The sequence below is a fragment of the Ursus arctos genome, unplaced genomic scaffold, assembly GCF_023065955.2.
Source record: "Ursus arctos isolate Adak ecotype North America unplaced genomic scaffold, UrsArc2.0 scaffold_36, whole genome shotgun sequence".
In the NCBI taxonomy this organism is placed as follows: domain Eukaryota; kingdom Metazoa; phylum Chordata; class Mammalia; order Carnivora; family Ursidae; genus Ursus; species Ursus arctos.
In genome coordinates this window covers 11,919,939-11,938,215 of record NW_026623050.1, presented here as the reverse complement: position 1 = coordinate 11,938,215, position 18,277 = coordinate 11,919,939, and the positions used below count along the sequence as shown (strand labels likewise).

Genomic DNA, 18,277 nt, shown 5'->3' with positions numbered 1-18,277 from the left:
GAAATTGAAGAGGACACAAAGAAACAGAAAAGCATCCTGTGCTCATGGATTAGAAGAATAAATATGCTTAAAATGACCATACTACCCAATGCAACCCACACATTTAATGCAATTCCTATCAAAAAACCAACGGCATTTTTCACAAAACTAGAACGAACAATTTGTATGGAACCAGAAAAGACTCCGAATAGCCAAGGCAATCTTGAAAAAGAAAAGCAAAGCTGGAGGCATCACAGTTCAGGACTTCAAGCTATATTATAAAGCTGTAGTCATCAAAACAGTATGGTACTGGCACAAAAATAGACAACTAGATCAATGGAAGAGAATGGAAAACACAGAAATAAACCTACAACTATATGGCCAATTAATCTTCAACAAAGCAGGAAAGAATATCCAATGGGAAAAGGACAGTCTCTTCAACAAATGGTGTTGGGAAAACTGGACAGCAAGATGTAAAAGAATGAAACTGGACCACTTTATTACTCCATTCACAAAAATAAACTCAAATGGATTAAAGACCTAAACATGAAACCTGAAATGACAAAAATCCTAGAAGAGAACACAAGCTTTGACATTAACTTTGGCAAATTTTTCTAGATATGTCTACTGAGGCAAGGGGAAAAAGCAAAAATAAATATTGGAATTACATCAAAATAAAAAGCTTCTCCACAGCAAAGAAAACAACCAACAAAATTAAAAGACAACCTGTGGAATGGGAGAAGATATTTGCAAATGACATATCTGATAAAGGGTTAGTGTCCAAAACATATAAAGACCTTACAAAACTCAACCTCCAAAAAACAAATAATCCAATTTAAAAATGGGCAGAAGACACAAACAGACATTTCTGCAAAGACATCCAGATGGCCAACAGATGCATGAAAAGATGTTCATCATCATTACCGTCAGGGAAATGCAAATCAAAACTACAATGAGATGTCACCTCACACCTATTAGAATGGCTAAAATCAACAACACAAGAAACAACAGGTGTTGTGAGGATGTGGCAAAAAAGGAACACTCCTGCACTGTTGGTGGGAATGCAAACTGGTGCAGCCACTGTGGAAAAGAGTATGGAGAGCCCCCGAAAGTTAAAAATAGATCTACCCTATGATCCAGCAATTGCACTACTGGTTATTTACCCAAAGAATATAAAAGCACTAATTCAAAGAGATACATGCACCCCTATTTTTATAGTAGCATTATTTACAATAGACAAGATATGGAAGCAGCCCTAGTGTCCATCAATGGATAAAGATGCAGTATATATATTCAGCCATAAAAAACAATGAAATCTTGTCATTTACAATGACATGGATGGAGCTAGAGAGTATAATGTTAAGTGAAATAAGTCAGTCAAAGAACAACAAATATCACAAGATTTCACTCATATGTGGAATTTAAGAAACAAAAGGAGCAAAATGAAAAAAGAGAGAGAGAAAGACAAACCAAGAAAAAGACTCTTATTTATTGGGAAACAACCGATGGTTACCAGAGGGGAGGTGAGTGGGGATGGGTGAAATAGGTGATGGCAATTAAGGAGTGCACTTGTGATGAGTATGGGGTGATGTATGGAATTGTTGAATCACTATATTGTATACCTGAAACTAATATAACACTGTATGTTAAACAAAACAAAACAACAACAACAATAAAGACACTGTATGTTAACTATTAACTAACTGGAATTAAAAGAAAAAATTAAAAAAAAAAAAAAGAAATACACCCACACATTTTTTGCCAGTTGATTCTTGACAAAAGTGCCAAACCAACTCAGTGTGGGAAGGATATACTTTCAATAAATAGTGTTGAAACAACTGGATATTCATATGCACAAAGGAAAAGAAGCTTGACAGTTGCCTTACAAATAAAAATTAATAGTCTTCAAATAACATTACCTTATATTAATATTATCTTACAATATACACAAAAATATTAACAACTTAATATGATCAAATGGATCATAGACCTAAGAGTGAAACCTAAAACTATAAAACTTCCGTAAGAAACCATAGGAAAAAAACAAGACTAAATCTTTATGTTCTTGGGTTAGCAATGATTTTTTTAGATAAGACACAAGAAACACAATCTATAACAGGAAACATTGATAAATAAATTTAACTTCACAAAAATTAAAAGCTTTCATTCTTCAAAAGATATTGTTAACAAAATGAAAAGGAAGACTACAGATGGGAGGAAATATTTGCCAAACATGTATCTAATAAAGGACTTGTATCTAGAACAGAGGTGGGCAAATTACAGCCACCTGTTCTTGTAAGTCAAGTTTTATTACTTATTTGTCTTCTTTCATGCTAAAATATCAGAACTAAGTAATTGCAATCCAGACTTTATAGCCCACAAGCATAAAATATTTGCTAGCTGGCCCTTTAAGAAAAAGTCCGCCAACACCTGATAGAGAATATTTAAAGAATTCTTAGAACAAGACAATCCAGTTTTCAAATGGGCAAATGATTTGAATAGATGCTCCACCAAAGAATATATATGAAAACAAAACTGAGTTTCAGCTACACAAGATGAATAAATTCTAGAGATCTGCGGTACAAAACAGTATTATACACTTCAAAGTTTAAGAGGGTAGGTTTCATGTTAAGTGTTCTTACCAAAACAAACAAACAACAAAAACAAAAGCAAAAGGGACACAAGGAAACTCTGGGAGATGCTGAATATATTATTTCCTTGATTTGGGTAATGGTATCACAGGTGTTTGCGTATGTCCAAACTCATCAAATTGTACACATTAAATATGCGCAGTTCTTTGTATATCAATTATACCACGATAAAGCTGTTTTAAGCTGTTTTAAAATGCCAAATATCATTAGTCATTAGGAAAATTCAAATTAAATGCAATTAAAATCATAATGAAATACCCCCCCACACAACTAGAATGGCTACAATGAAGAAGACTGACAAAACTGTGCCAGTGAGGATACAGTACAACCGGAACTCTCATTCTATGCTACTGGGAATACAAAATACTGTAGCCACTTTGGAAAACAGTTTGGCAGTTCCTTATGAAATTGAACAGACATCATTTCACCCAACAATCCCACTCCTAGATATGAGAGAAATAAAGATATGTTCACACAAATATGTTCATAATAGCCAGAAACTGGAAACAACCCAAATGTCTATTGACAGGTGAACGGATAAACTAATTGCAGTGTAGCTAGATGATGGAATACAACAATAAAAAGGGAAGACTGATGTAGGGCTCAGTCTCAGGACCCTGGGATCATGACTTGAGCCAAAGGCAGACACTTAACCAACTGAACCACCCAGGCTTCCCCCCACCTTTTTTTAAAATTTTTAATTTCAATTCAATTAAGGTAACATATACTGTATTATTAGTTTCAGGGGTAGAATCCACTGACTCATCAGTTGCATATAACACCCAGGGCTCATTACATTCAGTGCCCTCCTTAATGTCCATCACCCAGTTACCCCATCCCTCCACCCACCTCCCCTCCAGCAACCCTCAGTTTGTTTCCTAGAGTTAAGGGTTTCTTATAGTTTGCCTCCCTGTTTTCAACTTATTTTATTTTTCCTTCCCTTACCTATGTTCATCTGTTTTGTTTCTAAAATTCTACATATGAGTGAAATCATATGGTATTTGTCTTTCTCTGATTGACTTATTTCACTTAGCATTATACCCTCTAGTTTCATCCATGTCTTTGCAAATAGGAAGATTTCGTTATTTTTGATGGCTGAGTAATATTCCATTGTGTGTGTATACACACAAACACACACACACACCACATCTTCTTTATCCATTCATCTGTTGGTGGACGTCTGGGCTCTTTCCATAGTTTGGCTATTATAGACATTGTTGCTATAAACATTGGGGTGCATGTGCCCTTTCAACTCACTATGTTTGTATCCTTTGGATAAATACCTAGTAGTGCAAACCTCCATGTTTTGAGGAACCTCCATACTGTTTTCCAGAGTAGCTGCACCAGCTTGCATTCCCACCAACAGTGTTAGAGGGTTACCCTCTCTCCACATCCTCACCAACATCTGTTGTTTCCTGACTTGTTAATTTTAGCCATTTTAACTGGTGTGAGGTGGTATCTCCTTGTGGTTTTGATTTGTATTTCCTTGATGTCAAATGCTGTTGAGCATTTTTTCATGTGTCTATTAGTCATTTCTTTGTCTTCTCTATAGAAATATCTGTCCATGTCTTCTGCCCATTTCATGACTGGAATTTCTGTTCTTTGGATGTTGAGGGGGATAAGTTCTCTACAGATTTTAGATACTAGCTCTTTATCTGAAAGGTCATTTGCAAACATCTTCTCCCATTCCATAGGCTGCCTTTTAGTTTTGTTGACTGTTTCCTTTGCTGTGCAAAAGCTTTATATCCTGATGAGGTCCCAATAGTTCATTTTTGCTCTTGTTTCCCTTGCCTTTGGAGATGTGTCTAGCAAGCAGTTGCTGTGGCTGAGGTCAAAGGGGTGGTTGCCTGCATTCTCCTCCAGGATTTGGATGGATTCCTGTCTCACATTTAGGTCTTTCATCCATATTGAGTTTATTCTTATGTATGGTGTAAGAAAGTGGTCCAGTTTCATTCCGCTGTGGCTGTCCAACTTCCCCAACACCATTTGTTGAAGAGACTTTTTTGCATTGGATATTCTTAACTGCTTTCTTGAAGATTAATTGACCATAGAGTTGAGGGTCCATTTCTGGGTTCTCTATGCTGTTCCATTGGCCTATGTGTCTGTTTTTGTGCCAGTACCATGCTGTCTTGAGGACTACAGCTTTGTAATACAGCTTGAAGTCCGGAATTGTGATGCCACCAGCTTTGGTTTTCTTTTTCAACATTCCTGTGGCTATTCAGGGTCTTTTCTGGTTCCATATAAATTTTAGGATTGTTTGTTCCAGTTCTGTGAAAAATGCTGATGGTGTTTTCATAGAGATTGCTTTGAATATGTAGATTGCTTTGAGCAGCATTTTCACAATATTTGTTCTTTAATCTATGAGCATGGAATGTTTCCTCTGCCCTATTTGTTAACTTACTAGTGCTGGCTCTGGGTCTTCCTTCTGTACTTACACCTAGTCCTGCATTCTTGCCAATCTTGATTTTTGATGCCTAGTCTTCCTGACTTAGTTTTTCTTCAGGTTCCCATAGTTTGTACTTGCTCCAGATAATGAGAACCTCCTAGACTTACTTGCCTTATCTTTCCTGGACCCTTAACTTGAGTGTCTTGCTTCAAATTCTGTATCTGATGCCATAGTACAGTAATGAGTTTCCTCATACAGAAACATAAAAGGTCAAGTCAGCCCCTCAGTAAATGGTGGATATAATCACGGTGGCCTAATGGCCTCTGGAGAAGAGCACCGAGATGCATCACTCAGATCCCCTATCAGAAATAAAGGATTTATTCCCCAGCTACAAAGACTACTGATAGGAGAGATCTCAGCTGTCAGCTTCCTACTGCCGGGGCTGAAGGTGATGGCCCTTCCCAAGGCTGTGTGAATTCAGTGAGTGATCGTCACAGGGATATGAGAGCCTGGACCTTTTGTCCCTACAGGATTCAGAACTCCCTATAGGGTTGGCAGAAACCTTTCTTGAAACTATATTATAGCTAAATTTCTCCCTCCACCCAATCTGGCTTTCTTCCCTTTCATTCCTCACTCACTAACAACTCTCCTGTCCAGGAGTCTACTTCCTATTGAACCCAACAGGTAAAACTTCTTCAAGTTGCTTGGACGGATCCACTGTATCATCATGATCAGAACATCATGTAATTGGCCTAAATGCCACGGTATTAATTAATAAGAACATGTAGGGCCAGAAATGAAACACAGGGCCCTAGAAAAGGTTTAGAATTCCAGAATGGAAGGGGATGAATTAAAAGAGTGGGAAGGAAGGAAAAGGAAAAGCAAGCATATTGGGGTAGCTGTATCTATTCTCAAGATACATGTTTGGGAATTAGACATTGAAGGAATATCTGAAAACCACCCTCCACTTTCCACCAACAACATGCCACCTAAAAAAGGACTATCTGAAACTTCTATAAGATTCCTAACCCTCCAACTTCTAAAATGTTTCCATGTATCTTCCAATTTGATCATCAAGCATTATCTGCCTGAAGTGGTGTCACCTTCATCTCACAGAAGGGGAGGAATACTCAGAGAGTTTGGATGCTTTGTCTAAGGCCAACCAGCTGCAGGCCCAAGGCCACCCCCATGACAGACTCCTCTGGAACAGAGGGACTCAAGACAACCAGTTGGCACTTACCCATTTTAACTTGGCTTTTTAAAATTAGAGTTGCCCATTTCCTGGAGTTATATACACAGCTTGATTGAGTAAAACACTCTGGGATCTCTGGCCTGCATGAAATCACTGCAAAAATAATGGAAAGCTGGTTAGAGTCAGAGAGAAAAACTCTGATCCTCTCCGCCATTGCCTTCCACTCTCCACAAGTGTAAATACTACTCCACAAACCCCTTTAGTGCATGGAGTTAGAGGCCTATTTGTTTTCATAGTTAAAAAAAAAAAAGAAGAAGAAGAAGAAAGAAAGAAAAAGCTTTTCTGAAATCTTGCTTGGGGTCTCAGAGCTTCCTGCTATGCCACTGTGTACCTGCAGTTTGGGTATATAAATGTGTGGAGCTTGTTCCCTGGAGTTTCCATGGGGCCTACATTAGCTTGATTTTCCTTGTGTGGATCTAAGCATCACTGGCAAATTAGAATCAATTCCTGGAAGACCGTATAATAGAGAGTTGTGACTTAGCTGGCAAGGGACACTCTGCTGTGAGTCTTGTTACTGAATATTTTAAAACAGAAATAGATCAAGGAACTGGAGAAAATCTCCCTCTGTCTTTGCCCTGACTCCCGATTCTTGCCATGTGGATCTGTGTCCAACAGGCCCTTGTTGCCTGCCTTTTGTGCTGCTCGGGGAGGCGGCAGACTCCCAAGATTAGTAAACAATGTATGTTTCCTCTGTCTCTCCTCTGGACCCCATGGTTAGATTTTTCTTTCATATGTAAGTGAAATAAGCAAATCTCGAAGAATAGGAATAGGAGAAAAATAGATTTTCTACCCCAACCACCTCTTGGAAGACAGCACAGGCCCCCTTCCTATGCATCACATGGGCTGCACGCCCACACCTCCCCCTTAAACCTGATTCAGGAGAGATTTTTATTTGAGAGAGAGAGAGAGTGCACAAGAGGGAGCAGGGTCAGAGGGAGAAGCAGGCTCCCCCCTGAGTAAGGAGCCTGATGCAGGACTCAATCCCAGGTCCCTGGGGTCATGACCTGAGCCAGAGGCAGATGCTTAACCAACTAAGCCATCCAGGTGTCCCCAGGAGAGATTTTTATAAAACTATTCTGATACCTGAGAAGTTCTCTCAGAACAAAGCAATATTTAATTTTCTTTTCTTTCATTTTTCCCTTTTTATTTTGGTGTTTTCTTTTTTGTTTTGTTTTGTTTTTAAGTAGGCTTCATGCCCAGCACAGAGCCCAACATGGGACTTGAACTCATAACCCTGAAGACCCTGGGATCAAGACCTGAACTGCGATCAAGGGTCAACCAACTTAAGCACCCAGGCACTCCTTGGTGTCTTCTTTTAATGAGAGGCATAGGAGCCCTCATGTTGGACTTTATGTTGTGGAAGAATGCTGTGGGTAATAGGACTACTTTGTAGAAGGCAACGAGTGAAGAGGCTTAAACATAATTCAGCAATGCTGACATTTATGTCACTGTGGGGCTCTCCTCTTTTTTTAAGTATTACTACCACAAAATGGAGTTGTGGGTGATGGTTGGGGGTAGTCAAGAGCCATATGAATAGAAAGTGACTTCATTTAATGTTCTTTTTTAAAGAGCAGAAAAAAATTTTTACTTGGGTATTTTATAATTAAGAACAGAACAAAATACTCTTGTATCCAAACGAATAGCTTTAGTGACTATGTTAAAGAGAAAGCAGGGTAGGGATGGTAGTAGAGTGCTCTGTGTGGCCAACCAGGTACTAGTTTAGCAGGTGAAGACAGTCAGGACTGCACTGCAGTGTGCTGGATAAGGGTACTAACTGGGAGCTAGACCTCCTGCTACTGGCTCCATAGGCTAGAGCGAAATTAAGGAACATCAGATCAGGATCTAGTCAGTCTCATCCCTGCTTTTTATGTCATTTAAATCTCAGTTGTGGCCAAAGACCAAGTTGTGAATGTTAGATTTGCTCTAGCTAATGCTGATAAATTTTCCTGAGGGCTCTTTCTTCCCCCTGGGGAAAGTCATCTTTTTGCCCAAGTTTGCACTGTTAAGAGAAAAGCCTAAGAAACTGTGAAGCAGGAACTGGTTTCACTCTAACCAGTCAGATCAACTGAAACAACCTTTATAATCAAAGCAGTGACCGATGCTTCTTCTAGATCCTTCCTTCCCTACATATCCACAAAATTTAGCTTCCCTAGGCCAAAACATGCAATGTTTTTCCAGATGTAATTTCCATCAGTATAAGGTACAGTTTTGAAACATGAAGTGTGTGTGTGTCTGTGTGTGTGTGTGTGTGTGTGTGTGTGTGTGTGTGTGTGTGAATGTGCTGATTTGCTGAGTCTGATGGGAATGGTTTGAAAAAAGATCCCAGAGTTAAGAAACCTGGGACAAAAGCAGCAAAATAAACCTTTAAAAAAATGTCCTCAGAAGGTAGGAAAGAAAAGTGTGGTTAGACACAGATACGTGCCGCCCTTTAGAGAAGGACATCTGCTCAGCTATCAGGCCACGGGGAATATGGTCAACAGGACGGCTTCTCATCATCAGCTACTTCGGGATCTGCTTCAGCTACAGACAGCTGCTCAGCCAGGTTGCTGCCTTTCCTGGGACAGCCTATATTTTAGTGACTAAATGAGCTGGAGGGATGAAGCCCTGCTGTGTCCGTCCACCAGGTAGCTCTGATGGACAACACACATTCCCGAACTTCCCACCAGCTTCCTGGAGACAAGTTGGGTCTGCACTGTAGTACAACTACGTCCCACTGCTACACCCTTCCTTTCACAGCACTTGAGTCTTAACAAAGCTCCTGCATCCCCAACTCCATCTAGATGTCTGCTTCTGGAGAAGCCGATCTGTGGCAGTTGGTGCCTGTTTCTGAGAAAGCTGGCAGTAACGCTGGATTTGGAGATGGCTTGCTGGTCCTGGCTGGCACTGAGCTCCCCATCAGTGGCAGAAAGTGAAACATAATCAGCTCCTGGTCCCCCTGGCAGTTAAACTGTGAAAACGTTTGACAGCGGTAAGTTGGGATGATGCACTGCTGAAAGTATGGTGGATACATTGGCAAGTGTGTCAGGTGTTTGAGATCTCTAGAGGAATTAGTAGCTCTAGGGACAATAAGATTGTATGGCCATGCCTCATTGCCTTCCAGACTCCAGAAAGATAACTGATAGCTGAGCACAAGTGAAAGCATAGCTTGGCTCTCATCTCCTGCAGGAGGAGAGCAGAAGATTTAGACGTCGGAGTGGTTCAACGGTAAAGAAAGTTAAACACTCCAACGAGGCAATCATCTCATGCTGAGATCAGGGCCTAGGTTAGGAAAACACAAGACTAACACACCAGATGGAGACTTCTGTGTAGATGCCCTTGAAGATTTTGTCTCCCCAGACCCCTCAGAACATTCTCTAGTAAGAACTACCATCTCCCGCAAACTCTCCATACTGGAAGAGAGAGCAAAGGCTTCTCCCCTGAAAGGCAGCATGTGCCCTGCTCTGCGTAGGCTCCACCTTCCCTCCTGGCTGCTAGGCCTGTATGGACAGAACCCAGGTATCTTTCTGGAGTACGGGACAGCAGCCCAATCCTGCTACCTCACTTTCCTCTCCAAAGTGTTGATTCCAAACTCTTCATCAACGCCTGCTTCTAGGGCATGCTTCCTACAAAAAGAAGGGTAGCTTCAGGGAGGGCCCAAATCATTTTTCAATATCAGTGTGAAAAACTGGATATGCAGCGCAGGGGAGTATATGTTGACAAGCTGTAACTCCAGGAGGACTGGCTCTGGATAAACAGTGAAGTAGACAGAATTTACCTTTAGAGCATGTCTCATCACCCTGTCTGCCTCTATCCCCACCCATCTGCCACGTGTTCTCTCCCAGGTATGTAAATTCTTCCAGATTATCTGGAGCCCCCCCCCCCATACTATGGTTCCCTATACACCAGGCTCTCGTGCTTTGGTCGCCCCTCATATCAAAATTTCTCTCTAATATGGAATACACATAGGTATTAACCATGGACACTATCTTAAGATGTTTTTTCCCACTGAATGTTTAACAGCTACAGTCAGTCAGCATTCTTAAATACCTATTACGGGCCATGGAGAATTTGGAAAGGATTTTTCCTGCCCAACAGCTTCCTTGTTAGTTCTACCTGCCTTCCAGCCTTGTCCTTTGTAAACTTATTCAACACATTGTCCCTTGAGCAGCCTTTCTAAAATGTAAATTGATTATGTTGTTTACATTCTTAGAATGCCTCCAGGACTCCCATGACGCTCAGACTGAAATAACGGCAATGATAATAACAGCTATCCATTACCGAATACTTTGTATATGCCAGGCACTGTATTCGACATTCTCTAAGGGTTAGCTCAGTAGCTCCTGTCCACATCCCAGTGAGGCAAGTAAATTGTTTCCATTTGATAGCCCTGATTCAGGTGCAAGTTCAGGATGCCAGATCCTGCCCTCCTAACCGCTATACTACACTGCTGAATCCTTTCTGTGACTTGTAGAGGCACTAGGTAATGTGGTCCCAGCTTTTCTCCCAACTAGCCTCACCTAGCCTCTCGCCTCTCCCAAGCCCGATCTATGCTTCCAGACCTTTGCCTGATGCTTTCTAGAACTGCCCCCAATGTACACTACAGCCCTGCTACTTTCTCCTCACTTAGCCTTTATCCAGCCTTCCAAGTATCCATTTAGACATCACTTCCCATATCAGCTCCCCTCACCATTCTCCAAACAAGTTGGGGAGGATGGCCCTCCATGTATTCACCCTTATCATGATACCTGTTTGCTTGTCATCCCCACTGGCCTGCAAGTTCCTTGCAGGAGGGAACATCTTGCTCACGGCTACATCCTCAGCACTGGCAGCACCCGACGCAAAGTAGATGATCAAAAACAGTACTTGTTTGACGAATGAATGAATGAATCCCAAAGGAATACATGAGATGGGAATTTCTTGGTGGTGATGGAGGTATGGAGGTGTGTGGTTAATTTTATGTGCTAACTCGACGGGGCTAGGTAGTGCCCACGTAGCCAGTAAAACTATTTTTGGATGTGTCTGTGAGGGTGTTTCTGGAAGAGATAAGCATTTGAATCAGTAGACTGAGTAAAGAAGATAACCTTCCCCAATGCCAACGGCATCATCCAATCTGCTAAGGGCCTGAATAGAACAAAAATGTGGAGGAAGGGCAAACTTGCTGTCTGCTTGAGTTGGGACATCTGTCTTCTCCTGCACTTGGACACCAGTATTTCTGGGTCGTGGGCTTTTGGACTTGGATGGAGAGTTACACCCTTCCCCCATTCCCCTCCCACAGTTCTCCAGCTTGTAGACTGCAGATCGTGGGACTTCCTGACCGCCAAAATCACATCAGCCTATTCCTAGAATAAATCTCTCTCTCTCTCTCTCTCTATGTATACACACACACACACACACACACACACACACACTATATATATATATGTGTGTATATATATATACACATTAAGTATATATACATATATTTAGTACATATTTTCACTAGTAATACTTTCATATATATATGAAAAAATATGTGAATATATGAAATACATTCATATATTAAAAATATATATATTCATTTATAAAAAATATATGAAAAAAATATGAGTTTGTACACTAAGCTCCAGGCATCTTGCCCCAGAAATTCATCTACGGACTCTTTGGTGACTGGGGTTAAATTTTGGATCCAAGTCAGGTCCAGAGTCTGTTATGCCGTTTTGTATCGGACCGCACGTGCCACCCAGGAGGATTTGGATTGGCATGTTCCAAGCCAGAAGAAGCCTGACAATTGCTTGTTGAAAGAAAATTGTTACCAACTCTCTAGATATTTGCAGTCTGACAAATAAACTGTCTCCCTCAAAGAGTTTAGACATACATAACTAAACACTGAATACCCAGATGGCCCATCGTGAGTGAAAAGGTGGTAAATAAGAAAAGCCCAGTGTAATCAATGTTGCTGTCTTCTACACTGCGTGGAGAAAAGTCCCAATCAATATTTGGGATAGTCAGTTCTTTTAAAACTGGGGAATGCTGGGAATGAAAGACTATTCCACACACAGAAAATGATTTGAGGAAACCTTTATTCTAATTTAAAATGTTCACATTTTTGCAATTCATGAGATTTGCTCTGTAGCAAAAGAGGAAAACTATTGTATATAAAATTTAGCAGCTCTGGACAAAATTAACTAAATGCTGGAAACATTTTTGCCGTGTTTTTTGCCTACAAAACAGTAAAGGAAAATAATAGCTAAAAGGCAGCAAGAAATAAGCAGGCCTTAGTTTGGAGGGCTTACTTTTTGCAAATGCATTTTTTTAATTACAAAGAAATTGCCTCAATTAATTGTTTTTAGAAATAAGGCATAATGAAAACCTAAGAACAACACTTTCTGGAAAGTATAGATATTTATTTAAACCAACTTGGTTAAAAGATCCTTAACTTGCTATAAGTATAGCTTGCTAACTAAATATTTACCTTACTAAGAAATCGGAGACTATTTTTCTCATGATCTCTTGTTTTTTCCCTTAGAAAGGGAAAATGTCTCTTTCCTTTCCAAGCTCCAGTAAATCAGAATATTTGTCAAATATTTATTGAGTGCCCATGATTTGACTCACGCTGGCCTACTGGTGAGACCTTTCTTTTGAACATGGCTCTGCTGCTGTCTCATGTATAGAGAGTGGTTTCTGCTGATTTTGAAGAAGCTAAAAGCACATTTTCTCCATGGATCTCAGGGCATCCTGGCTATGTCTGCTCTAGCCCTGACTTTCTCATGATGCCTGGAGTGTTCTACTCACTTAGGCCTCGCACCCCCTGCCCACATCGTCCTCCCTCCCCAGTCCTAATCTCAACACTCCACATCTCTGTGCCCATCTAACCAGCCCCAAGTGGAAACTCAGAGCACAAAGCAGAGGAACCACCCCTGGCTGTTCTCTTCTTCTTTGGAACACTTAAGCATTTACTCTGTGCCAGGCTCTGTTTTCAGTATTGGAGAGAGACAGAAATGTGTAAGCCAATAAGAACCAAGATGATTTAGGGGTGATGAATGCCAAGAAGGGAGGGTGGTCTAAATGTCACATAAGCGACCACTTCGTGAAGATCTAGGGACAGAGAACTTGGGGCACGGGGATAAGTAAGTAGGAAGGTGGCGAGATGGGAACAAAAAGTCCAGTCTGATTGGATCACAGTGCTTTCTGGAAGGAGCTGTAGATGAAGTTATAGAGGTAAAGAGGAGGCAGACTACTTACCATTATTTAGCGGTTAGCTGACATCTGCCCCTCTAGGTCCACTCTTCACACTGCTTTGTGTCCTGGGGGCAACTTTCCCTCACCTTCTACCTTCTGTTTGTGTCCAGCCAATGAGGAGTCCTAGCAGGTGAGAGAAGATAGGGGCCTGAGTGTTTAACTGCCCATCTCAGCCCCACGCAGCTTCTCTGTCTTCACCCAACACTTGACAGGTAGCCTTCCTTTCAGGCCTGGGGTGCTAACTGTGCCCTGCTCTTACTAGCTCCAGGGACTCCACACCACCTGTCGCTTCACGATAGTCTGCCCACACTTTTAAGGAGAGTTTGACAAAATATCTACAACTTTTTCCTAATTTGAATGTGTCATCTGTTTCCTGTGGTACCCTGACTCATACAGTCATATCCACCATGGCAAAGAGTGTGGCTTTTGTCTTAAGTACAATGGAAAGTTACCAGCGATTTAAATTTTTTAAAATTGAAATCAGGTTTATTGAAGTATGATATATGTACAGTAAAAATCACCCCTCTTAGGTGTACAATTTTATGAATTATGGCAAAGGTCTACGGTCATATGATCCCCACCACAATCAAGATACAGAACATTTCCAACCATGAAAGCTTTTTAAACAGGCGGGTTACATGATTTTTGTTTCCATTTTAAAAATCTTACTCAAACTTGAAGAACGGTCATAGAAGGCAAGAGTAAATGTAGAGAGGCTAGTTAGGAGGTTACGACTGTGGTTTAAGCACTGCGCTGGTCAGGGTGTAATAGTGAATAATAGTCTAGCAGGACAAATCAACAAGGAAGGAGAACAGTATAATTCAGTGTGATAGTTTGTGTGATACCCTAAAGTATGGGGTGTTATGGGAATACCTGGGAAGAACACAGGGGATCAAAAATGCACAAATTCTGTCTTCCTGCAACCCCTCTGTCTAACCAATCCCTTTGGCCTGGGAGTACCGAGAAGAGGTCTGATTCCATCAGCACCAGTACTTGTGTGTAGAGGGAAGCAGGGTTTTTGAATTCTCAAAATCCCAGCAGTTCAAGGTATGAATGCCACTCATTTGAAGGATAAAGCAAAAACATAAAAAGATCAAGACATCAAAATCAGATAACATGTATCAGTGCTCCCTAACATTTTCCATATCACAGTCCACAAAGCACACTGGGGTAAAGACCAGAGGTGGCTCACCTCCAAGCGTGGACCAACCAGGCCATCTTGGCACACGGTTTTTACCAGGCCACCTTGAGGGCTGAGGAGTGTCAAGATTTTGGCTCCCCTTTAAGCTATTAATTGGAAGTACTAGCATAGTCTCCCTCCCAACTGGAAGAGTGCCACAGAGAGCGAAAGGAACCATGAAATTTAGAGTCACAAGATCTGGGGGGGAAGGGGTTGGGTTTTTCTTAATTATTATTTTTTATTTATTTAAATTCAGTTAGCCAACTTACAGTACATCATTAGCTGCAGATGTAGTGCTCCATAATACTGATAAATTATTGAAAGAAATCGGGTTTAAGTCACAACACTGTTTGGGTGATCTCTGCCAAGGATGACCTGTCTAGGCCTCAGTAGAAGATATCTTCTAATTATATAGACTACCGAGCACTTCGTCCATCAGTTATTATTACACTGTAAAAACTTCAGTTATAGGGTGCATACAGAACCTTCAGGACTGATCACAAAGCTCTGCTTGATGTGTGTACCTGGGGAAATGCTAGTTGTTGCCTGACCACCCCGAAGAACAGCTCAGGCGAGGGCAGAAGAGAAGAGGGAAGACCTCGGTGACTCCTTGTCATTAACCACCTGCTGTCACTGCCCACCCGAATCACCTCCATTCACCTGTATCAACAACACCAGCTTTAATCACCTTCTCCACCAAGCCCCTGGAAAGCAGAGACTAGAATAGAAAAGTGAGACAATGTGGTTGGAAGTACCACCTGGGTTGCTTTTAGGTTATTAAATAATAGAGTTGAAGAGGCTTGAATGTCATTCTTTTATTACAATTCAATCCTTTGTTATATTTTTCTAAGTTTTACATTACCTTTAGAATTACCTGAAATGGCTCGTTAAAAGTAAACAGTGGCAACTGATGCATTGTTGAACACTACACCTGAAACTAATGCTGTACTATGCATTGGCTAATTGAATTTAAATTAAAACAAAAGTGAACAGTGGCTATCAAATGATTCCACTTTGTAAGCAAATAAAGATCTGTCTGGATACTCAGGAGAGGAATGCCTTCAATCCCACAAGATAATGTCAGTGGTAAACCCAGGCAGGAGGACAAAGATGGTCCATTGATATCAAAATCACTGAGATGATGATAATGATAATAAATACAATAATAAACATAAGACATAACGATAATGCTAACAACCTTAACAACATCAACGTTGACATTAACAGTGACAACTATAATGGTGTAAATGGTATAATGGTCCAAATAATTAAAAAGCATGAAATCTAAGGTCTCATTATTATAAAGTTAACCAAATGATCAGGGCAAGCCTGCTGTGGAGGTTGGGAATCAATTACTTGTTAAGGTTATCTGAATTTTCCAGGTTTCGTTGTACATACTATGCACTAGGCATTGTGCTAAGCCGTTTATATGAATTATCTTGCTTAATTCTGACAAACAACCATAGGAGGTAGGTAGGTACTATTGATCCTACCAAATAACCAATGAGAAAAGTAAGGCTCAAAGATTCAGTACGCTTTCTTAGCCAGGCCACGGTCAGGGAAGGGGATCAATGGCATATCAGAAGACTTGCACTTTTGGGAGGCGACTTTGCCAAGCCTTGAGCCTCCTTACAGGGCTATTTAGCCAATACAATTGGCAATTTATTGCTTCAAGGTCTTTTACGATGTTTCTGATATAATTCTCAGAAGTCTCTGAAATAGAGCAGAGCATGACATCAATTCAGTTTACTCCAAGGTCAGCCTATATACGAGGCTGATGGTTTTCAAATTTTGCCATGCATCACAATCACCTGGAGAGACCATTGGATCACAGAGGTCCCCGCCCCATACCTGGCCTTAAATCAGAACCTGTGGGAGTGGGGCCTGAAGAGCTGCATTTAGACAACATCCCCAAGGAATTCTGATGTGTATCTGTTTGGGAACGACTGCAGTAGGCAGTAAGAAAACCATCTCTTATATTATTTCATCTCATGTTATGCTCATATATGTTGTAAAAACTTTCTTAGAGTCAGGAATCCAGTGTATATAGTGAAACAAATAGAACTGTATGACCAATATATATATACATATATATATGTGTGTGTGTGTGTGTGTATATATATATATATATATATATACATATATATATACTGCACATTTGTTGTTGTCTTTATTTAATTTTTAAAAATCAGCTTTACAAAAATCTCACCAATTATTGGATACAATTTGGTGAATTTTGGCAAATGAATATAATTGTGTAACCATCACCACAATGGCGATATGCAGTATTTCCATTATCCCCAAAGTTATTTTGTGTCTCTTTGCAGTTAATCTCTTCCTTGGCCCCTGGCAACCGCTGATTGGCTTTCAGTCAGTATAGGTTTGCCTTTTCTAAAAATTTCATATAAATAGATTATATTGATTATAAAGTAGAATAATAGATTCAATATCTTTTCTACCTCTTTGGGTGTTAATAAGAATACAGATTTTTTTCAGAAAATCACTGAGAGTCCAAGGGACCTAGCTTTACCTGGAAGGATGAGTATGAGTGCATGCCTAGTCCATCCAGAGACGGTCATGGAGGCTGTTACACACTGAGGAGCAGGAGAACAAGGGTTGAAGAAGTATTGTTTCTATCTTCACATTCTCCAGTATGACTCCTGGACTGAAAACGGCCAGAGGTGAGAAGGTTTAAGACAGATCATAAACAGCAGCCAGATTTGCACCTGCTTCCTACATCCAACTAAGCTAAATAAATAAGTACAAAATCACCAAACGAAAGACCTACGAGCCATGGAGCTGTGCTGCAAATTCTCATGGATCTCCTGTCTGGCCATCTGCATGCCTAGAGAAGGGGAGAAGGGGCAGATTATCCCCAAATCTGACGGATGATAGCAGCATCGATGTATGGAAATACCAAAAGGAGAAAAGAAATTTAAAAGGCAAAAGAAAAATGAAGAAGACACATATCAGGAGAGAGGATGGTGGTGAAGTCAGAAAGACGGTATAATAAAACCACTACAAAAATGTAAAACATTAAAAGCAGCAAAAAAGAAAAGAGAGACATCTGAAACGTAGTGACATGGACCCTCTGAAGCTAGGCAATAAAATGAACAAAAGGGACAAAAGAAGAGGCTAAAGAGAAGATCAGAGGCGTGGAAGATGAAAGCAGCTGACTAATACACACATAATTGATAGTTCTCAAGAAGAGAATGGAACAGATGGACCCCAAATTTTTTTGAAAAATATAATAAAAGTTGGCAGAGAAAAAAGTAAGCCTTAAATCTGCAGTAACAAAGGTCACACTGTGGCCCAAGAAAATTTGCAGGAAAACACTATCCTCACTGAAGAAGTCACTTACAAGAGGATATGGGGCACCAGGCTGGCACATATGTTCTCAACAGGGATGACATCACTCCCAAGGGGAGGAAAAACTGGTTCTTGGAGGGTTAAGGGGGGACTGAGAAAAATCTTAGATATTATAATACTTTGTGGCCCTTCAAAGGCCATGTGTTATTAAAGGCTCTTCGGGAGGGAAAGCAATAATGAAATTAGAACATATGAGATACACACACACACACACACACACACACACACATATATATATATATGTTATATCTCTATATGTAAAT

General features: G+C 40.5%; 1 long non-coding RNA gene across 1 annotated transcript; it reads right to left on the bottom strand.

Annotated features, from left to right (window-relative positions):
- Window positions 1–6,264: 6,264 nt before the first annotated feature.
- Window positions 6,265–17,302, bottom strand: LOC113269732 (uncharacterized). Its single transcript, XR_003321558.4, has 3 exons — window positions 17,176–17,302; window positions 13,469–13,588; window positions 6,265–6,361 (listed from the first exon to the last, which is right to left on the bottom strand). It is a non-coding gene; the product is annotated as an uncharacterized LOC113269732 (long non-coding RNA).
- Window positions 17,303–18,277: the final 975 nt, after the last annotated feature.